Here is a 23,958-nt window from a genome sequence, read left to right as displayed (position 1 = left end):
CCACCCTCTACAACCGTCTGTTCTCTCTCTCCACCCTCTACAACCATCCTGTTCTCTCTCTCTACCCTCTACAACCGTCCTGTTCTCACTCCACCATCTACAATGATATGCTGTTCTCTCCACCCTTACAACCATGCTGTTCTCTCCACCCTCTACAACCATGCTGTTTTCTCTCCATCTACAACCATCCTGTTCTCTGAGGATAGGTCTCTCCACCCTCTAGGTCAACCATGCTGTTTTCTCTCCATCTACAACCATGCTGTTCTCTCTCTCCACCCTCTACAAACCATGCTGTTCTCTCTCTCCACCCTCTACAACCGTCCTGTTCTCTCTCTCCTGACCCTCTACAACCGTCCTGAGGATAGGTCAAGTAGACACTCTCTCTGAAAGTGGTCCCTGTTCTAGACACTACTGCTGTTCACCCTCTACAACCGTCCTGTTCTCTCTCACCATCTACAACCATCCTGTTCTCTCCACCCTCTACAACCATGCTGTTCTCATACCCTCTACAACCATGCTGTTTTCTCTCCATCTACAGAGTTCTCTCTCTCCACCTGCTCTACAACCATGCTGTTTTCTCTCCATCTACAACCATGCTGTTCTCTCTCTCCACCCTGCTACAACCATGCTGTTTTCTCTCCATCTACAACCATGCTGTTCTCTCTCAGAGGGCTGAGGATAGGTCCACCCTCTACAACCATGCTGTTCTCTCTCTCCACCCTCTACAACCGTCCTGTTCTCTCCACCATCTACAACCATCCTGTTCAGTCTCTCATGTCTACAACTGCATCCTTTCTCAACCCTGGAACCTGTCTGTTCTCTCCACCCTCTACAACCATTGTTCAGAGGGCTTCTGACCATCTACAACCATCCTGTTCTCTCTCTCCACCATCTACAACCATCCTGTTCTCTCTCCACCTGATCTACAACCATGCTGTTCTCTCTAGGTCAAGTCACTACCCTTGACAAGTAGACACATGCTGTTCTGAGGATAGGTCTCCATCTACAACCATGCTGTTCTCTCTCTCCACCCTCTACAACCATGCTGTTCTCTCTCTCCACCCTCTACAACCATCCTGTTTTCTCACTCCATCTAGAGAGCTGAACCATGCTGTTCACTACTCTCTCCACCCTCTACAACCATGCTGTTCTCTCTCTCCACCTCTACAACCGTCCTGTTCTCTGAGCTCTCTCACCCTCTACAACCGTCCTGTTCTCTCTCTGACCCTCTACAACCGTCCTGTTCTCTCCACCATCTACACTACCGTCCTGTTCAAGTACACCTCTGACAACCATGCTGTTCTCTCCACCCTCTACAACCATCCTGTTCTCTCAGTCTCCACCATCTACAACCCAGACTCCTGTTCTCTCCACCATCTACAACCATCCTGTTCTCTCTCCATCTACAACCATCCTGTTCTCTCTCCATCTACAACCATCCTGTTCTCTCTCCACCCTCTGCTGTTCAACCATCCTGTTCTCTCTCTCCTACCTCTGACAACCATCCTGTTCTCTCTCCACCATCTACAACCATCCTGTTCTCTCTCCACCATCTACAACCATCCTGTTCTCTCCTCCACCCTCTACAACCATGCTGTTCCTCTCTCCACCCTCTACAACCATGCTGTTTTCTCTCCATCTACAACCATGCTGTTCTCTCTGTTCAGAGGGCTGAGGATCCACCCTCTCAACCATGCTGTTTTCTCTGATCTACAACCATCCTGTTCAGGAGGGCTGAGTCTCTCCACCCTGCTACAGACCATAGGTCTGTTTTCTCTCCATTTCAACCATGCTGTTCTCTCACTACTGCCACCTCTACAAGTAGACCATGCTGTTCTCTCTCTCCACCTGTTCAGAGGGCTTCAACCATGCTGTTTTTTCCACCTCTAGGTCAATCCTGTTCTCTCTCCACCTAGAGACTATCTACAACCATCCTGTGTTCTCTCTCCACCCTCTACAACCATCCTGTTCTCTCTCTCCACCTCTACAACCATCCTACTGTGTTCAGAGAGCTACTCTCCACACACTATGACAGAGGATAGGTCAACCATCCTGTTTCTCTCTCCACCCTCTACAACCATCCTGTTCTCTCTGCTGTTCAGAGGGCTGACCCTCTACAACCATGCTGTTCTCTCTGTCCACCATCTACAACCATCCTGTTCTCTCACTCTCACCCTCTACAACCATGCTGTTCTCTCTCCACCCTCTACAACCACTGCTGTTCTCTCTCTCCACCCTCTACAACCATCCCTGTTCTCTCTCTCCACCCTGCTACAACCATCCTGTTCTCTCTCTCCACCTCTACAACCATCCTGTTTCTCGCTCTCCACCCTCTACAACCATGCTGTTCTCTCTCTCCACCCTCTACAACCATCCTGTTCTCTCTCCACCCTCAGAGGGCTACAACCATCCTGTTCTCTGTCTCCACCCTCTACAACCATCCTGTTCTCTCTCTCCACCATCTACAACCTGTCCTGTTCTCTCTCCATCTACAATCATCCTGTTTCTCTCTCTCCACCATCTACAACCGTCCTGTTTTCTCTCTCCGCCCTCTACAACCATCCTGTTCTCTCTCTCCAGCCATCTACAACCATCCTGTTCTCTCCGCCCTCTACAACCATGCTGTTTTCTCTCTCTCCATCTACAACCGTCCTGTTTTCTCTCCACCTCTACAACCATCCTGTTCTCTCTCTCCGCCATCTACAACCATCCTGTTCTCTCCGCCCTCTACAACCATGCTGCTGTTTTCTCTCTCTCCATCTACAACCATCCTGTTCTCTCTCCACCCTCTACAACCATCCTGTTCTCTCTCTCCATCTACAACCGTCCTGTTCTCTCTCCACCCTCTACAACCATCCTGTTCTCTCTCTCCACCCTCTACAACCGTCCTGTTCTCTCTCTCCACCCTCTACAACCATCCTGTTCTCTCTCTCCGCCATCTACAACCATCCTGTTCTCTCTCTCCATCTACAACCATCCTGTTCTCTCTCTCCGCCATCTACAACCATCCTGTTCTCTCTCTCCAGAGAGCTGAGGATAGGTCATCTACAACCATCCTGTTCTCTCTCCACCCTCTACAACCGTCCTGTTCTCTCTCTCCACCCTCTACAACCATCCTGTTCTCTCTCTCCCGCCATCTACAAGCATCCTGTTCTCTCTCTCCACCCTCTACAACCATCCTGTTCTCTCTCTCACCATCTACAACCATGCTGTTTCTCTCTCTCCATCTACAACCATCCTGTTCTCTCTCCATCTACAACCATCCTGTTCTCTCTCCATCTACAACCATCCTGTTCTCTCTCCATCTACAACCATCCTGTTCTCTCTCCATCTACAACCATCCTGTTTTCTCTCCATCTACAACCATCCTGTTCTCTCTCACCCTCTACAACCATCCTGTTCTCTCTCTCCACCCTCTACAACCATCCTGTTCTCTCTCTCCACCCTCTACAACCATCCTGTTCTCTCTCTCCTGACCCTCTACAACCATCCTGTTCTCTCTCTCCACCCTCTACAACCATCCTGTTCTCTCTCTCCACCATCTACAACCATCCTGTTCTCTCTCTCCACCCTCTACAACCATCCTGTTCTCTCTCTCCACCCTCTACAACCGTCCTGTTCTCTCTCTCTCACCATCTACAACCGTCCTGTTCTCTCCACCCTCTACAGCCATCCTGTTCTCTCTCTCCACCCTCTACAGCCATCCTGTTTTCTCTCTCCACTCTCCTCTGCTGTTTAGGTTTACAGTGAGGGCTGAAGATTATTTTAAAAGCCCTTCATCTTGGACTGTTGATTCCTCCTCTAGTGTGTTGGACCGGCCCTTCATATTGGACTGTTGTCTTAGTATTCTCAGGTAGAAATAATTTAAGAGAATATTCCCTAAATTGTTCACTACTGACCAGGGCTCTGGTTGAGAGTAGTGCACCAAATGGGGATTATGGTGCCATTTTGTGAAGCAGCCAAATCTGTCCTGTGTTGACTTCCCTGTCCCTTAATGTCTGGCCGTTAGTTCAAACAGGCACCGTGTCGTAGCGAGCAGGCGAGACATTCTCTATCGTTTGTACTACTGAATACACTCACTGTACTAAACGCTTCAATGTAATACTATATTTTAGGATTAAACATTCAACCACTTCACCTCTGTTTGTGTTCAAACATTAACTTTTCTAAAGGATTACAGTTTGAGGCGCCAGCTCCCTTCTAGCCCAGACTAAAAGTCGACTGGAGGAATTTAAACACACCGTCTTTTATCTGACAGACTTGAGGTAATGGTTCTTTCATCAGGCCGAGTGTTGCAGCGCTGATTATATGTTGGTAGACAAATATTCCCCTCGACTAGACCGACACATGTTCAGCTAGACAGGAGAGCATGGAGCGAGAAACACGAACACGAGGTGAGCTTGCAAGGGTTGTGTCCTCGCTCTCTCGCTCTCTCGCTCTCTCTCCATGGCTTAGTGTTACCAAAGGCTCTGTCATTCCACAGGCGCTCTGATAAAGCTAACAATAAAGGAATGACCGACGAGAGGTTGCAACAAGTCACAGTGGACTTAAACTGCCGTTTGGAGAATAACAACTGTTCAGACTAGAGACTACTGCTGTTCAGAGGGCTGAGGATAGGTCAAGTAGACACTGACTAGAGACTACTGCTGTTCAGAGAGGGCTGAGGATAGGTCAAGTAGACACTACTGCTGTTCAGAGGGCTGAGGATAGGTCAAGTAGACACTGACTAGAGACTACTGCTGTTCAGAGGGCTGAGGATAGGTCAAGTAGACACTACTGCTGTTCAGAGGGCTGAGGATAGGTCAAGTAGACACTACTGCTGTTCAGAGGGCTGAGGATAGGTCAAGTAGAGACTACTGCTGTTCAGAGGGCTGAGGATAGGTCAAGTAGACACTACTGCTGTTCAGAGGGCTGAGGATAGGTCAAGTAGACACTGACTAGAGACTACTGCTGTTCAGAGAGGGCTGAGGATAGGTCAAGTAGACACTACTGCTGTTCAGAGGGCTGAGGATAGGTCAAGTAGACACTACTGCTGTTCAGAGAGCTGAGGATAGGTCAAGTAGACACTACTGCTGTTCAGAGGGCTGAGGATAGGTCAAGTAGACACTACTGCTGTTCAGAGGGCTGAGGATAGGTCAAGTAGACACTACTGCTGTTCAGAGGGCTGAGGATAGGTCAAGTAGACACTACTGCTGTTCAGAGGGCTGAGGATAGGTCAAGTAGAGACTACTGCTGTTCAGAGGGCTGAGGATAGGTCAAGTAGACACTACTGCTGTTCAGAGGGCTGAGGATAGGTCAAGTAGACACTACTGCTGTTTAGAGGGCTGAGGATAGGTCAAGTAGACACTGACTAGAGACTACTGCTGTTCAGAGAGGGCTGTGGATAGGTCAAGTAGACACTACTGCTGTTCAGAGGGCTGAGGATAGGTCAAGTAGACACTACTGCTGTTCAGAGGGCTGAGGATAGGTCAAGTAGACACTACTGCTGTTCAGAGGGCTGAGGATAGGTCAAGTAGACACTACTGCTGTTCAGAGGGCTGAGGATAGGTCAAGTAGACACTACTGCTGTTCAGAGAGGGCTGAGGATAGGTCAAGTAGACACTACTGCTGTTCAGAGAGCTGAGGATAGGTCAAGTAGACACTACTGCTGTTCAGAGGGCTGAGGATAGGTCAAGTAGACACTACTGCTGTTCAGAGGGCTGAGGATAGGTCAAGTAGACACTACTGCTGTTCAGAGGGCTGAGGATAGGTCAAGTAGACACTACTGCTGTTCAGAGAGGGCTGAGGATAGGTCAAGTAGACACTACTGCTGTTCAGAGAGCTGAGGATAGGTCAAGTTGACACTACTGCTGTTCAGAGAGGGCTGAGGATAGGTCAAGTAGACACTGACTAGAGACTACTGCTGTTCAGAGGGCTGAGGATAGGTCAAGTAGACACTGACTAGAGACTACTGCTGTTCAGAGGGCTGAGGATAGGTCAAGTAGACACTACTGCTGTTCAGAGGGCTGAGGATAGGTCAAGTAGAGACTACTGCTGTTCAGAGAGGGCTGAGGATAGGTCAAGTAGACACTGACTAGAGACTACTGCTGTTCAGAGGACTGAGGATAGGTCAAGTAGACACTACTGCTGTTCAGAGGGCTGAGGATAGGTCAAGTAGACACTACTGCTGTTCAGAGGGCTGAGGATAGGTCAAGTAGACACTACTGCTGTTCAGAGGGCTGAGGATAGGTCAAGTAGACACTACTGCTGTTCAGAGGGCTGAGAGACTACTGCTGTTCAGAGGGCTGAGGATAGGTCAAGTAGACACTACTGCTGTTCAGAGTCCTGAGGATAGGGTCAAGTAGACTACTGCTGTTCAGAGTCCTGAGGATAGGTCAAGTAGACACTACTGCTGTTCAGAGGGCTGAGGATAGGTCAAGTAGACACTACTGCTGTTCAGAGGGCTGAGGATAGGTCAAGTAGACACTGACTAGAGACTACTGCTGTTCAGAGGGCTGAGGATAGGTCAAGTAGACACTACTGCTGTTCAGAGGGCTGAGGATAGGTCAAGTAGACACTGACTAGAGACTACTGCTGTTCAGAGGGCTGAGGATAGGTCAAGTAGACACTACTGCTGTTCAGAGAGGGCTGAGGATAGGTCAAGTAGACACTACTGCTGTTCAGAGGGCTGAGGATAGGTCAAGTAGACACTACTGCTGTTCAGAGGGCTGAGGATAGGTCAAGTAGACACTACTGCTGTTCAGAGGGCTGAGGATAGGTCAAGTAGACACTACTGCTGTTCAGAGGGCTGAGGATAGGTCAAGTAGACACTGACTAGAGACTACTGCTGTTCAGAGGGCTGAGGATAGGTCAAGTAGACACTACTGCTGTTCAGATGGCTGAGGATAGGTCAAGTAGACACTACTGCTGTTCAGAGGGCTGAGGATAGGTCAAGTAGACACTACTGCTGTTCAGAGAGCTGAGGATAGGTCAAGTAGAGACTACTGCTGTTCAGAGGGCTGAGGATAGGTCAAGTAGACACTACTGCTGTTCAGAGGGCTGAGGATAGGTCAAGTAGACACTGACTAGAGACTACTGCTGTTCAGAGAGGGCTGAGGATAGGTCAAGTAGACACTACTGCTGTTCAGAGGGCTGAGGATAGGTCAAGTAGACACTACTGCTGTTCAGAGGGCTGAGGATAGGTCAAGTAGACACTACTGCTGTTCAGAGGGCTGAGGATAGGTCAAGTAGACACTACTGCTGTTCAGAGGGCTGAGGATAGGTCAAGTAGACACTACTGCTGTTCAGAGGGCTGAGGATAGGTCAAGTAGACACTGACTAGAGACTACTGCTGTTCAGAGAGGGCTGTTAGGTCAAGTAGACACTACTGCTGTTCAGAGGGCTGAGTATAGGTCAAGTAGACACTACTGCTGTTCAGAGGGCTGAGGATAGGTCAAGTAGACACTGACTAGAGACTACTGCTGTTCAGAGGGCTGAGGATAGGTCAAGTAGAGACTGACTAGACACTACTGCTGTTCAGAGAGGGCTGAGGATAGGTCATGTAGACACTACTGCTGTTCAGAGAGCTGAGGATAGGTCAAGTAGACACTGACTAGAGACTACTGCTGTTCAGAGGGCTGAGGATAGGTCAAGTAGACACTGACTAGAGACTACTGCTGTTCAGAGGGCTGAGGATAGGTCAAGTAGACACTACTGCTGTTCAGAGGGCTGAGGATAGGTCAAGTAGACACTGACTAGAGACTACTGCTGTTCAGAGGGCTGAGGATAGGTTAAGTAGACATTACTGCTGTTCAGAGGGCTGAGGATAGGTCAAGTAGACACTGACTAGAGACTACTGCTGTTCAGAGGGCTGAGGATAGGTCAAGTAGACACTACTGCTGTTCAGAGGGCTGAGGATAGGTCAAGTAGACACTACTGCTGTTCAGAGGGCTGAGGATAGGTCAAGTAGAGACTACTGCTGTTCAGAGGGCTGAGGATAGGTCAAGTAGACACTACTGCTGTTCAGAGGGCTGAGGATAGGTCAAGTAGACACTACTGCTGTTCAGAGGGCTGAGGATAGGTCAAGTTGACACTACTGCTGTTCAGAGGGCTGAGGATAGGTCAAGTAGACACTACTGCTGTTCAGAGGGCTGAGGATAGGTCAAGTAGACACTACTGCTGTTCAGAGGGCTGAGGATAGGTCAAGTAGACACTACTGCTGTTCAGAGGGCTGAGGATAGGTCAAGTAGACACTGACTAGAGACTACTGCTGTTCAGAGGGCTGAGGATAGGTCAAGTAGACACTACTGCTGTTCAGAGGGCTGAGGATAGGTCAAGTAGACACTACTGCTGTTCAGAGGGCTGAGGATAGGTCAAGTAGACACTGTAGACACTACTGCTGTTCAGAGAGCTGAGGATAGGTCAAGTAGACACTGACTAGAGACTACTGCTGTTCAGAGGGCTGAGGATAGGTCAAGTAGACACTACTGCTGTTCAGAGAGGGCTGAGGATAGGTCAAGTAGACACTACTGCTGTTCAGAGGGCTGAGGATAGGTCAAGTAGACACTACTGCTGTTCAGAGGGCTGGGGATAGGTCAAGTAGACACTGACTAGAGACTACTGCTGTTCAGAGAGCTGAGGATAGGTCAAGTAGACACTACTGCTGTTCAGAGGGCTGAGGATAGGTCAAGTAGACACTGACTAGACACTACTGCTGTTCAGAGGGCTGAGGATAGGTCAAGTAGACACTGACTAGACACTACTGCTGTTCAGAGGGCTGAGGATAGGTCAAGTAGACACTACTGCTGTTCAGAGAGCTGAGGATAGGTCAAGTAGACACTACTGCTGTTCAGAGGGCTGAGGATAGGTCAAGTAGACACTAGAGAGCTGAGGATAGGTCAAGTAGACTACTGCTGTTCAGAGGGCTGAGGATAGGTCAAGTAGACACTACTGCTGTTCAGAGGGCTGAGGATAGGTCAAGTAGACACTACTGCTGTTCAGAGGGCTGAGATACTACTGCTGTTCAGAGGGCTGAGGATAGGTCAAGTAGACACTACTGCTGTTCAGAGGGCTGAGGATAGGTCAAGTAGACACTACTGCTGTTCAGAGGGCTGAGGATGAGGATAGGTCAAGTAGACACTACTGCTGTTCAGAGGGCTGAGGATAGGTCAAGTAGACACTGACAGAGACTACTGCTGTTCAGAGGGCTGAGGATAGGTCAAGTAGACACTACTGCTGTTCAGAGTGCTGAGGATAGGTCAAGTAGACAGAGACTACTGCTGTTCAGAGGGCTGGAGGATAGGTCAAGTAGACACTACTGCTGTTCAGAGGGCTGAGGATAGGTCAAGTAGACACTGAAGTAGAGACTACTGCTGTTCAGAGGGCTGAGGAGACTACTGCTGTTCAGGAGGGCTGAGGATAGGTCAAGTAGACACTACTGCTGTTCAGAGGGCTGAGGATAGGTCAAGTAGACACTACTGCTGTTCAGAGGGCTGAGGATAGGTCAAGTAGACACTACTGCTGTTCAGAGGGCTGAGGATAGGTCAAGTAGACACTACTGCTGTTCAGAGGGCTGGGGATAGGTCACACTACTGCTGTTCAGAGGGCTGAGGATAGGTCAAGTAGACACTACTGCTGTTCAGAGAGGGCTGAGGATAGGTCAAGTAGACACTGACTAGACACTACTGCTGTTCAGAGGGCTGAGGATAGGTCAAGTAGACACTGACTAGAGACTACTGCTGTTCAGAGGGCTGAGGATAGGTCAAGTAGACACTACTGCTGTTCAGAGGGCTGAGGATAGGTCAAGTAGACACTACTGCTGTTCAGAGGGGCTGAGGATAGGTCAAGTAGACACTACTGAGAGAGCAGGATAGGTCAAGTAGACACTACTGCTGTTCAGAGGGCTGAGGATAGGTCAAGTAGACACTACTGACTACTGCTGTTCAGAGGGCTGAGGATAGGTCAAGTAGACACTACTGCTGTTCAGAGGGCTGAGGATAGGTCAAGTAGACACTACTGAGACTGTTTCAGAGGGCTGAGGATAGGTCAAGTAGACACTACTGCTGAGGATAGGTCAAGTAGTTCAGAGGGCTGAGGATAGGTCAAGTAGACACTACTGCTGTTCAGAGGGCTGAGGATAGGTCAAGTAGACACTGCTGTTCAGAGGGCTGAGGATAGGTCACTACTGCTGTTCAGAGAGCTGAGGATAGGTCAAGTAGACACTACTGCTGTTCAGAGGGCTGAGGATAGGTCAAGTAGACACTACTGCTGTTCAGAGGGCTGAGGATAGGTCAAGTAGACACTACTGAGGACTGACTAAGTAGACACTACTGCTGTTCAGAGGGCTGAGGATAGGTCAAGTAGACACTACTGCTGTTCAGAGGGCTGAGGATAGGTCAAGTAGACACTACTGCTGTTCAGGAGGATAGAGAGACACTACTGCTGTTCAGAGGGCTGAGGATAGGTCAAGTAGACACTACTGCTGTTCAGAGGGCTGAGGATAGGTCAAGTAGACACTACTGCTGTTCAGAGGGCTGAGGATAGGTCAAGTAGACACTACTGCTGTTCAGAGGGCTGAGGATAGGTCAAGTAGACACTACTGCTGTTCAGAGGGCTGAGGATAGGTCAAGTAGACACTACTGCTGTTCAGAGGGCTGAGGATAGGTCAAGTAGACACTACTGCTGTTCAGAGGGCTGAGGATAGGTCAAGTAGACACTACTGGAGAGGGCTGAGGATAGGTCAAGTAGACACTACTGCTGTTTCAGAGGGCTGAGGATAGGTCAAGTAGACACTACTGCTGTTCAGAGGGCTGAGGATAGGTCAAGTAGACACTACTGCTGTTCAGAGAGCTGAGGATAGGTCAAGTAGACACTACTGCTGTTCAGAGAGCTGAGGATAGGTCAAGTAGACACTACTGCTGTTCAGAGGGCTGAGGATAGGTCAAGTAGACACTACTGCTGTTCAGAGGGCTGAGGATAGGTCAAGTAGACACTACTGAGAGCTGTTGCTGTTCAGAGGGCTGAGGATAGGTCAAGTAGACACTGACTAGAGACTACTGCTGTTCAGAGAGCTGAGGATAGGTCAAGTAGACACTACTGCTGTTCAGAGGGCTGAGGATAGGTCAAGTAGACACTACTGCTGTTCAGAGAGCTGAGGATAGGTCAAGTAGACACTACTGCTGTTCAGAGGGCTGAGGATAGGTCAAGTAGACACTGACTAGACACTACTGCTGTTCAGAGGGCTGAGGATAGGTCAAGTACTGACACTACTGCTGTTCAGAGGGCTGAGGAGGATAGGTCAAGTAGACACTGACTGACTACTGCTGTTCAGAGGGCTGAGGATAGGTCAAGTAGACACTACTGCTGTTCAGAGGGCTGAGGATAGGTCAAGTAGACACTACTGCTGTTCAGAGAGCTGAGGATAGGTCAAGTAGACACTACTGCTGTTCAGAGGGCTGAGGATAGGTCAAGTAGACACTACTGCTGTTCAGTTCACTAGAGGGCTGAGGATAGGTCAAGTAGACACTACTGCTGTTCAGAGGGGCTGAGGATAGGTCAAGTAGACACTACTGCTGTTCAGAGGGCTGGAGGATAGGTCAAGTAGACACTACTGCTGTTCAGAGGGCTGAGGATAGGTCAAGTAGACACTACTGCTGTTCAGAGGGCTGAGGATAGGTCAAGTAGACACTACTGCTGTTCAGAGGGCTGAGGATAGGTCAAGTAGACACTACTGCTGTTCAGAGGGCTGAGGATAGGTCAAGTAGACACTACTGCTGTTCAGAGAGCTGAGGATAGGTCAAGTAGACACTACTACTGCTGTTCAGAGGGCTGAGGATGAGTAGATACTGGTCAGAGGGCTAGACACTACTGCTGTTCAGAGGGCTGAGGATAGGTCAAGTAGACACTACTGCTGTTCAGAGGGCTGAGGATAGGTCAAGTAGACTGCTGTTCAGAGGGCTAGGATAGGTCTAGACACTACTGCTGTTCAGAGGGCTGAGGATAGGTCAAGTAGACACTGACTAGAGACTACTGCTGTTCAGAGGGCTGAGGATAGGTCAGTAGACTGCTGTTCAGAGGGCTGAGGATAGGTCAAGTAGACACTACTGCTGTTCAGAGAGGATAGGTCTGAGGATAGGTCAAGTAGACACTACTGCTGTGTTCAGAGGGCTGAGGATAGGTCAAGTAGACACTACTGCTGTTCAGAGGGCTGAGGATAGGTCAAGTAGACACTACTGCTGTTCAGAGGCTGAGGGGTCTGAGCTGTTCATAGGTCAAGTAGACACTACTGCTGTTCAGAGGGCTGAGGATAGGTCAAGTAGACACTACTGACAGGATAGGTCAAGTAGACACTACTGCTGTTCAGAGGGCTGGAGGATAGGTCAAGTAGACACTACTGCTGTTCAGAGGGCTGAGGATAGGTCAAGTAGACACTACTGCTGTTCAGAGGGCTGAGGATAGGTCAAGTAGACACTGACTAGACTACTGCTGTTCAGAGGGCTGAGGATAGGTCAAGTAGACACTACTGCTGTTCAGAGGGCTGAGGATAGGTCAAGTAGACACTACTGCTGTTCAGAGGGCTGAGGATAGGTCAAGTAGACACTGACTAGAGACTACTGCTGTTCAGAGGGCTGAGGATAGGTCAAGTAGACACTACTGCTGTTCAGAGGGCTGAGGATAGGTCAAGTAGACACTACTGCTGTTCAGAGGGCTGAGGATAGGTCAAGTAGACACTGACTAGAGACTACTGCTGTTCAGAGGGCTGAGGATAGGTCAAGTAGACACTGACTAGACACTACTGCTGTTCAGAGGGCTGAGGATAGGTCAAGTAGACACTACTGCTGTTCAGAGGGCTGAGGATAGGTCAAGTAGACACTACTGCTGTTCAGAGGGCTGAGGATAGGTCAAGTAGACACTACTGCTGTTCAGAGGGCTGAGGATAGGTCAAGTAGACACTACTGCTGTTCAGAGGGCTGAGGATAGGTCAAGTAGACACTACTGCTACTGCTGTTCAGAGGGCTGAGGATAGGTCAAGTAGACACTACTGCTGTTCAGAGGGCTGAGGATAGGTCAAGTGACACTACTGCTGTTCAGAGGCTGAGGATCAAGTAGACACTACTGCTGTTCAGAGAGCTGAGGATAGGTCAAGTAGACACTACTGCTGTTCAGAGGGCTGAGGATAGCAAGTGACACTACTGGATAGGATAGGTCAAGTAGACACTACTGCTGTTCAGAGGGCTGAGGATAGGTCAAGTAGACACTACTGCTACTGTTCAGAGGGCTGAGGATAGGTCAAGTAGACACTACTGCTGTTCAGAGGGCTGAGGATAGGTCTAGACACTGACTAGAGACTACTGCTGTTCAGAGGGCTGAGGATAGGTCAAGTAGACACTACTGCTGTTCAGAGGGCTGAGGATAGGTCAAGTAGACACTACTGCTGTTCAGAGGGCTGAGGATAGGTCAAGTAGACACTACTGCTGTTCAGAGGGCTGAGGATAGGTCAAGTAGACACTACTGAGAGGGCTGAGGATAGGTCAAGTAGACACTACTGCTGTTCAGAGGGCTGAGGATAGGTCAAGTAGACACTACTGCTGTTCAGAGGGCTGAGGATAGGTCAAGACACTGACTAGAGACTACTGCTGTTCAGAGGGCTGAGGATAGGTCAAGTAGACACTACTGCTGTTCAGAGGGCTGAGGATAGGTCAAGTAGACACTACTGCTGTTCAGAGGGCTGAGGATAGGTCAAGTAGACACTACTGCTGTTCAGAGGGCTGAGGATAGGTCAAGTAGACACTACTGCTGTTCAGAGGGCTGAGGATAGGTCAAGTAGACACTACTGCTGTTCAGAGGGCTGAGGATAGGTCAAGTAGACACTACTGCTGTTCAGAGGGCTGAGGATAGGTCAAGTAGACACTACTGCTGTTCAGAGGCTGAGGATAGGTCAAGTCACTACTGTAGAGGGCTGAGGATAGGTCAAGTGCTGTTCAGAGAGGCTGAGGATAGGTCAAGTAGACACTACTGCTGTTCACTGAGAGACTACTGCTGTTCAGAGGGCTGAGGATAGGTCAAGTAGACACTGTTCAGACTAGAGACTACTGCTGTTCAGAGGGCTGAGGATAGGTCAAGTAGACACTACTGAGAGGCTGAGAGGTCAGACTACTGCTGTTCAGAGGGCTGAGGATAGGTCAAGTAGACACTACTGCTGTTCAGAGGGCTGAGGATAGGTCAAGTAGACACTGACTAGAGACTACTGCTGTTCAGAGGGCTGAGGATAGGTCAAGTAGACACTACTGCTGTTCAGAGGGCTGAGGATAGGTCAAGTAGACACTACTACTGCTGTTCAGAGGGCTGAGGATAGGTCAAGTAGACACTACTGCTGTTCACTGAGGATACTAGACACTACTGCTTCAGAGGGCTGAGGATAGGTCAAGTAGACACTACTGCTGTTCAGAGGGCTGAGGATAGGTCAAGTAGACACTACTGCTGTTCAGAGGGCTGAGGATAGGTCAAGTAGACACTGACTAGACACTACACTGCTGTTCAGAGGGCTGAGGATAGGTCACACTGACTAGACACTACTGCTGTTCAGAGGGCTGAGGATAGGTCAAGTAGACACTACTGCTGTTCAGAGAGCTGAGGATAGGTCAAGTAGACACTGACTAGAGACTACTGTTCAGAGGGCTGAGGATAGGTCAAGTAGACACTACTGCTGTTCAGAGGGCTGAGGATAGGTCAAGTAGACACTACTGCTGTTCAGAGGGCTGAGGATAGGTCAAGTAGACACTACTGCTGTTCAGAGGGCTGAGGATAGGTCATGTAGACACTGACTGCTGTTCAGAGGGCTGAGGATAGGTCAAGTAGACACTACTGCTGTTCAGAGGGCTGAGGATAGGTCAAGTAGACACTACTGCTGTTCAGAGGGCTGAGGATAGGTCAAGTAGACACTGACTAGAGACTACTGCTTTCAGAGGGCTGAGGATAGGTCAAGTAGACACTACTGCTGTTCAGAGGGCTGAGGATAGGTCAAGTAGACACTACTGCTGTTCAGAGAGCTGAGGATAGGTCAAGTAGACACTACTGCTGTTCAGAGGGCTGAGGATAGGTCAAGTAGACACTACTGCTGTTCAGAGAGCTGAGGATAGGTCAAGTAGACACTGACTAGACACTACTGCTGTTCAGAGGGCTGAGGAAAGGATCATTTACATCGATCTAATGTACCTTGTTGGAGTTTTATTATTGTTGCTGGTCGGAGACACTTACAGTTTATATTAAGATAATAGCTTTTCCTTCAAAAGGTTGTTTGCAAATTGGCCTGGATAATTTCCCCTCCGTAAAAAGGCGGTTGAGCTGAATTGGTGTCAGAGGTTCTCGTTAGCCGAGCAGACAGCCAGTCTCTCCTTGACAGCGATTCCGATGTGTAGGAGTGATTTTTTTTTTTTTTTGCCATGCAGCCAAATGTAGTCAATACTCTCCCCAGCCTCATCACACCCCCATTAAGCGTCTTAGTGGTGTCAGGGTGCTGGGGACCCTTTTTATACGCCTGTGGGTGGTACTGAACTTGTGGGAATAGGGACAAGAAATGCTCAGCTCTGCTCTAAAGCTGTGAGCTTTGCACACGGTGGATTTGGACCCCGTTCAAGGTCGTGGAGGATTAATCCAGCTGTTGCGTTATGAGCAGAGCCGTGCTCCCCGGTGTCCAGGCCGTGTCAGGAAGGAGCTTATTTGGTGTCTGTGGTACTTCCCTCCCTCCCTCCCCTCCCTCCCCCTCTCTCCATGTTCTCACAGCTCTCAGGGTGTCAGCTCCCAGCCTGCACTTTCCTCCCTCCCCCCCCTCCCCCTCCCCCTCTCTCCATGTTCTCACAGCTCTCAGGGTGTCAGCTCCCAGCCTGCACTTCCCTCCCTCCCTCCCCCCTCCCTCCCCCCTCTCTCCAAGTTCTCACAGCTCTCAGGGTGTCAGCTCCCAGCCTGCACTCTCCTCTCTCCCTCCTCCCTCCCTCCCCCTCCCCCCCCCTCCCTCCAAGTTCTCACAGCTCAGGGTGTCAGCTCCCAGCCTGCACTCTCCTCCTCCCCCTCTCTCCATGTTCTCACAGCTCTCAGGGTGTCAGCTCCCAGCCTGCACTTCCCTCCCTCCCTCCCCCTCCTCCCCCTCTCTCCAAGTTCTCACAGCTCTCAGGGTGTCAGCTCCCAGCCCGCACTCTCCCTCCTCCCTCCTCCCCCTCCCCCCTCCCTCCCCCCTCCCTCCAAGTTCTCACAGCTCTCAGGGTGTCAGCTCCCAGCCTGCACTCTCCTCTCTCCCTCCTCCTCCTCCCCCCTCCCTCCCCCCTCTCTCCATGTTCTCACAGCCTCAGGGTGTCAGCTCCCAGCCTGCACTCCCTCCTCTCCCTCCCTCCCTCCCTCCCCTCCCTCCCCCTCCTCCCTCCAAGTTCTCACAGCTCTCAGGGTGTCAGCTCCCAGCCTGCACTCTCCTCCCTCCCCTCTCCATGTTCTCACAGCTCTCAGGGTGTCAGCTCCCAGCCTGCACTTCCCTCCTCCCTCCCCTCCCTCCCCCCCTCTCTCCATGTTCTCACAGCTCTCAGGGTGTCAGCTCCCAGCCTGCACTTCCCTCCCTCCTCCCTCCTCCCTCCCCCTCTCTCCAAGTTCTCACAGCTCTCAGGGTGTCAGCTCCCAGCCTGCACCTGGATCTCGATGCTCTGGCGTCTTGTTGGCTTCTTGCGCCACTGCGTCTCGGCCTTACAGAGATATGCAGGAGGGTTTAAGTCTTGTTGGCGCTTGCGCCATTGAGTCTCGTCCTTGCAGAGATATGCAGAAGGGTTTAAGTCTTGTTGGCGCCCGCCAACACTTGTTTTGACCATATCTCTCCCGTCAGACGAGGGCTGTAGTAAGGTCAGTCCCCCCCCCCCCCCCATTACCAACCCCCACCAGCCTTCAGTCTTTAACCTTATGACCAGTGGTCAGAGGGTAAAATGGGCAAAACAAAGGTTTAAGTGCCTTTGAACGGGGTATGGTTGTGGTTTCCAGGCGCATCGGTTTGAGTGTATCAAGAACTGCAACGCTGCTGGGTTTTTCAGTCTCAACAGCTTCCCGTGTGTATCAAGAATGGTCCACCACCCAAAGGACATCCAGACAACTTGACACAACTGTTGGGGAAACATTGGAGTCAACATGGGCCAGCATCCCCTGTGTCACTCTTTAAGACACCTTGTAGAGTCAACATGGACCAGCATCCCCTGTGTCACTCTTTAAGACACCTTGTCGAGTCCACATGGACCAGCATCCCCTGTGTCACTCTTTCAGACACCTTGTAGTGTCCACATGGACCAGCATCCCCTGTGTCACTCTTTCAGACACCTTGTAGAGTCCATGGACCAGCATCCCCTGTGTCACTCTTTTCAGACACCTTGTCGAGTCCACATGGACCAGCATCCCCTGTCACTCTTTCAGACACCTTGTAGAGTCCACATGGACCAGCATCCCCTGTGTCACTCTTTCAGACACCTTGTAGAGTCCACATGGACCAGCATCCCCTGTGTCACTCTTTAAGACACCTTGTAGAGTCCACATGGACCAGCATCCCCCTGTGTCACTCTTTAAGACACCTTGTAGAGTCCATGACCCAACGAATCCAGGCTGTTCTGAGGGGATGCAACTCAGTATTAGGAAAGTGTTCCTAATGTTTTGAACTCCTAAACACGTGTATGTATGCATGTACACACTCACACACACACACACACACACACACACACACACACACACACACACACACACAGTTGAAGTTGGAAGTTTAGCCAAATACATTTAAACTCAGTTTTTCACATTGGCGTTTAATCAAAGTAAAAATCTCCCGTCTTTGGTCAGTTATTTTTAAGAATGTGAAATGTCAGAATAATAGTAGAGTATTTGGTAGCATTGCCTTTTTAAATTGTTTAAACTTGGGTCTCGGGTAGCCTTTCACAAGCTTCCCACAATAAGTTGGGTGAATTTATGTCCATTCCCCTGACAGAGCTGGTGTAACTGAGTCAGGTTGGTAGACTCCTTGCTCACACACGCTTTTCCAGTTCTGCCCACAAATGTTCTATAGGATTGAGTTTTCTATGGGATTGAGGTCAGGGCTTTGTGATGGCCACTCCAATACCTTGACTTTGTTGTCCTTAATCCATTTTGCCACAACTTTGGAAGTTTGGGGTCATTGTCCATTTGGGACCAAAGCTTAAACTTCCTGACTGATATCTTGAGATGTTGCTTCAATATATCCACATCATTTTCCTACCTCATGATGCCATCTATTTTGTCAAGTGCACCAATCCCTCATGCAGCAAAGCACCCCCACAACTTGATGCTGCCACCCCCTTGCTTCACTGTTGGGATGCTGTTCTTCGGCTTGCAAACCTCCCTATGTTTCCTCCTAACATAATGATGGTCATTATGGCCAAACAGTTATATTTTTGTTTCATCAGACCAGAGGACATTTCTCCAGAAAATGACGATCTTTGTGCCCATGTGCAGTTGCAAACCGTAGTCTGGCTTTTTTATGTTGGTTTTGGAGCAGAGCCCTTTCTTGCAGAGCGGCCTTTCAGGTTATGTGGATATAGACACTTTGGTACCTGTTTCCTCCAGCATCTTCACAACAACTTTGCTGTTGTTCTCAGATTGATTTGCACTTTTCTCACCAAAGTAAGTTCATCTCTAGGAGACAGAACGCGCCTCCTTCCTGAGCGGTATGACGGCTGCGTGGTCCCATGGTGTTTATACTTGCGCAATATTGTCTGTACAGATGAACGTGGTACCTTCAGCCGTTTGGAAATTGCTCCCAAGGATGAATCAGACTTGTGGAGGTCTACAATTTTTGTTCTGAGGTCTTGACTAATTTATTTTTGATTTTCCCATGTTGTCAAGCAAAGAGGCACTGAGTTTGAAGGTAGGCCTTGAAATACATTCACAGGTACATCTACAATTGACTCAAATGATGCCAATAAGCCTATTAGAAGCTTTTAAAGCCATGACATCATTTTCTGGAATTTTCTAAGCTGTTTAAAGGCACAGTCAACTTAGTGTATGTAAACTTCTGACCCACTGGAATTGTGATACAGTGAAATAATCTGTTTGTCAACAATTGTTGGAGAAATGACTTGTCATGTCAAGTAGATGTCCTAACCGACTTGCTAAAACTATAGTTTGTTAATTAACAAGACATTTGTAGAGTGTTTGAAAAATACGTTTTAATCACTCCAACCTAAGTGTATGTAAACTTCCGACTTCAACTGTGTGTATAGATATATAAATATAAACAACTCACTGTCTCTTTTTCCCTTTGAGCCATACTCAATAGCCACTGTCTTCTCTTCTGTCCCTTCCAGTCATCCTCTATAACCACTAACTGTGTTCTGTCCCTTCCAGCCACCCTCTATAACCACTAACTGTGTTCTGTCCCTTCCAGCCATTCTCTATAACCACTAAGTGTGTCCTGTCCCTTCCAGCCAGCCTCGATAACCACGGTCTTCTCTCTTCAGTCCCTTCCAGCCGTCCTCGAATAACCACTAACTCTGTTCTGTCCCTTCCGCCCATCCTCAATAACCACTAACTCTGTTCTGTCCCTTCCAGCCATCCTCATTAACCACTAACTGTGTTCTGTCCCTTCCAGCCATCCTCAATAACCACTAACTGTGTTCTGTCTCTTCCAGCCATCCTCAATAACCACTAACTGTGGTCTGTCCCTTCCAGCCATCCTCAATAACCACTAACTGTGGTCTGTCCCTTCCAGCCATCCTCAATAACCACTAACTGTGTTCTGTGCCTTCCAGCCATCCTGAACCTGGACAATACTGTGGTGGATCTGGAGACTCTACAAGCCCTTTATGAAAACGTAAGGTTCTGATCTCTCATCCCTGAGTCCGAAGGAAGGTGTGTCTTTGGCGGGATTCAAACACATGCAAATAAATGAGCATCACACTGTGTTGGTTTGAATCCTGGCCTTAGTCTTATTGTTGACTGTCAATGTATCCAGGCTGTGATGAACTCCCCTTAGTTCTGGCCACTGCATGTCACTATAGACTTCAATCACCAACGGTTGTTCAGTAAGGAGCAGAAGAGGTTATGTGAAAGCCTTGTAAAAAATTATGTATTTACAGGCCTTGTTATTTTTTACATTATTTATTTATTTCCCCTTTATTTAACCAGGGAGGCCAGTAGAGAACACCTTTTATTTAACCAGGGAGGCCAGTAGAGAACACCTTATTTAACCAGGGAGGCCAGTTGAGAACACCTTTATTTAACCAGGTAGGCTAGTTGAGAACACCTTTATTTAACCAAGGAGGCCAGTAGAGAACACCTTTATTTAACCAAGGAGGCCAGTAGAGAACACCTTTATTTAACCAGGGAGGCCAGTTGAGAACACCTTTATTTAACCAGGGAGGCTAGTTGAGAACACCTTTATTTAACCAGGGAGGCCAGTTGAGAACACCTTTATTTAACCAAGAAGGCCAGTAGAGAACACCTTTATTTAACCAGGGAGGCCAGTAGAGAACACCTTTATTTAACCAGGAGGCCAGTTGAGAACACCTTTATTTAACCAGGGAGGCCAGTTGAGAACAAGTTCTAATTTACAACTGTGACCTGGCCAAGATAAAGTAAAGCAGTTCAACACAAACAACAGAGTTACATATAAACAAACGTACATTCAATGATAACACAATAGAAAAGTCTATATACAGTGTGTGCAAATAAGGGAGGTAAGTCAATAAATAGGCCATGGTGGCGAAATAATTACAATATAGCAATTAAACACTGGAATGGTAGATGTGCAGAAGATGCAAGTAGAGCTACTGGGGTGCGAAGGAGCAAGATAAATACATATTATATGGGGATGAGGTAGGTAGGTAGATGGGCTGTTTACAGATGGGCTATGTTCAGGTGCAGTGATCTGTGAGCTGCTCTGACAGCTGGGGCTTAAAGATAGTGAGGGAGAGTCTCCAGCTTCACTGATTTTTGCAGTTCGTTCCAGTCATTGGCTTCAGAGAACGTGGCCAAAGGAGGAATTGACTTTGGTGATCAGTGAAATATGCCTGCTGGAGCGCGTGCTACAGGTGGGTGCTGCTATGGTGACCAGTGAGCTGAGATAAGGTGAGGCTTTACTTAGCAAAGACTTGTAGATGACCTGGAGCCAGTGGGTTTGGCGACGAGTATGAAGCGAGGGCCAGCCAACGAGAGAGTACAGGTCGCAGTGGTGGGTAGTATATGGGGCTTTGATGACAAAACGAATGGCACTGTGATAGACTGCGTCCAATTTGTTGAGTAGTGTTGGATGATATTTTGTGAATGACATCGCGGAAGTCGAGGATCGGTAGGATGGTCAGTTTTACGAGGTTATGTTTGGCAGCATGAGTGAAGGATGCTTTGTTGCGATATAGGAAGCCGATTCTAGATTTATTTTTGGATTGGAGATGCTTAATGTGAGTCTGGAAGGAGAGTTTACAGTCTAACCAGACACCTAGGAATTTGTAGTTGTCCACAAATTCTAAGTCAGAGCCATCCAGAGTAGTGATGCTGGACGGGCAGGCAGGTGCGGGTAGCGATCGGTTGAAGAGCATGCATTTAGTTTTACTTGTATTTAAGAGCAGTTGGAGGCCACGGAAGGAGAGTTGTATGGCATTGAAGCTCGCCTGGAGTGTTAACACAGTGTCCAAAGAAGGGCCAGAAGTATACAGAATGGTGTTGTCTGCGTAGAGGTGGATCAGAGACTCACCAGCAGCAAGAGCGACATCATTGATGTATACAGAAAAGAGAGTCAGTCCAAGAATTGAACCCTGTGGGACCCCCATAGACACTGCCAGAGGTCCGGACAACAGGCCCTCTGATTTGACACACTGAACTCTATCAGAGAAGTAGTTGGTGAACCAGGAGAGGCAGTCATTTGAGAAACCACGGCTGTCGAGTCTGCTGATAAGAATGTGGTTTGATTGACAGAGTCGAACGCCTTGGCCAGGAAGATGAATACGGCTGCACGGTATTGTCTCTTATCGAAGGGGCTTGTTTACCAAGGCGTTAACACTGTGAAGGGGCTTGTTTAACAAGGTGTTAACACTGTGAAGGGGCTTGTTTACCAAGGCGTTAACACTGTGAAGGGGCTTGTTTACCAAGGCGTTAACTCTGTGAAGGGGCTTGTTTACCAAGGCGTTAACTCTGTGAAGGGGCTTGTTTACCAAGGCGTTAACTCTGTGAAGGGGCTTGTTTACCAAGGCGTTAACACTGTGAAGGGGCTTGTTTACCAAGGCGTTAACACTGTGAAGGGGCTTGTTTACCAAGGCGTTAACACTGTGAAGGGGCTTGTTTACCAAGGCGTTAACACTGTGAAGGGGCTTGTTTACCAAGGCGTTAACTCTGTGAAGGGGCTTGTTTACCAAGGCGTTAACACTGTGAAGGGGCTTGTTTACCAAGGCGTTAACACTGTGAAGGGCTTGTTTACCAAGGCGTTAACTCTGTGAAGGGGCTTGTTTACCAAGGCGTTAACACTGTGAAGGGGCTTGTTTACCAAGGCGTTAACACTGTGAAGGGGCTTGTTTACCAAGGTGTTAACACTGTGAAGGGGCTTGTTTACCAAGGCGTTAACACTGTGAAGGGGCTTGTTTACCAAGGCGTTAACACTGTGAAGGGGCTTGTTTACCAAGGCGTTAACACTGTGAAGGGGCTTGTTTACCAAGGCGTTAACACTGTGAAGGGGCTTGTTTACCAAGGCGTTAACTCTGTGAAGGGGCTTGTTTACCAAGGCGTTAACACTGGACGGTTCAGAACAGCTGCCATGTTTATCTTCATATCCAGGAACTTTTGGAGAGACTCACTCACCAGCTTTGTGTCGTTATTCAATGAACTTTACCTTTATAAATGTAATCTGGTAACCAACCATGAGTTGATTTGTCAATGGATGTTGTACAGGCTTATGTGCTGATGCTTGTATGCAGGTTGACATTTATTGGCATGAATCTTGCCCTGGAGGCAGAACTGAGCAATAGTCAAAATTGGCTACAGTACATTGTAAAAATGTTATTTTATGTTTGGCTTAGGCGTTAGGGTTAGCAGTGTGTTTAAGTTTTAAAATCAGATTTTATGACTTTGTGACTGTGCCAGCTGGTGACCGCTCTGCAGAGCTGCCTCCAGAACAACATTCATGACAAATGTCATCCTGCTGCTTGAATAGGCTTCGTTCTGATGCAAATACAGTGAGTTGATCTTTAGATTACGTTCCCATAGCAAATATTACTGATCATTTTAAACACACACTCTGCAATTTCTGATGGTTAATTTGGTTACCTTGACTGTCAGTCAGAGGGACATTGCAGTCCCAGGAGCCCTGGTAAAATTGTCCCTGTTGACATCGTTTCACGTCCCAAAATGTTGAGTAATTTAGAGGTTAATCACATCATCCGTTCTGTCACAGTAGAACAGTATGTGGGTGGCAGGTACAGTGGTTCAGAGCAGTGGGCCAGTAACCGAAAGGTCGCGGGATTGAATCCCGGAGCCGACCAGGTGAACAATCTGTCTGTACTTGAGCAAGGCACTTAACCCGAATTGCTCTTGTAAGTGACTCTGAATCCGTGCCTGTTAAATGACTCACTGACTGTAAGTGACTCTGAATCAGAGCGTCTGCTAAATGACTCTCTGACTGTAAGTGACTCTGAATCAGAATCTGTTAAATTACTCAGTGACTGTAAGTGACTCTGAATCAGAATCTGTTAAATGACTCACTGACTGTAAGTGACTCTGAATCAGTGTCTGTTAAATGACTCACTGACTGTAAGTGACTCTGAATCAGACTCTGTTAAATGACTCACTGAATGTAAGTGACTCTGAATCAGAATCTGTTAAATGACTCACTGACTGTAAGTGACTCTGAATCAGAATCTGTTAAATGACTCACTGACTGTAAGTGACTCTGAATCAGAATCTGTTAAATGACTCCACTGTCAGTGGAGGAAATGTTTTACTGTGTGGCTT

The 23,958-nt window shown here is 48.5% G+C and overlaps 1 pseudogene; it reads left to right on the top strand.

Annotated features, from left to right (window-relative positions):
• LOC135529995 (formin-2-like) overlaps nucleotides 1-23,958 on the top strand; it is a 158,647-nt pseudogene that overhangs the window by 76,442 nt on the left and 58,247 nt on the right.

This window comes from Oncorhynchus masou, unplaced genomic scaffold (genome assembly GCF_036934945.1).
Source record: "Oncorhynchus masou masou isolate Uvic2021 unplaced genomic scaffold, UVic_Omas_1.1 unplaced_scaffold_1230, whole genome shotgun sequence".
Classification (NCBI taxonomy): Eukaryota; Metazoa; Chordata; class Actinopteri; order Salmoniformes; family Salmonidae; genus Oncorhynchus; species Oncorhynchus masou.
The sequence above is the reverse complement of the archived record's forward strand: the minus strand, read 5'-3'. Positions and strand labels throughout refer to the sequence as shown.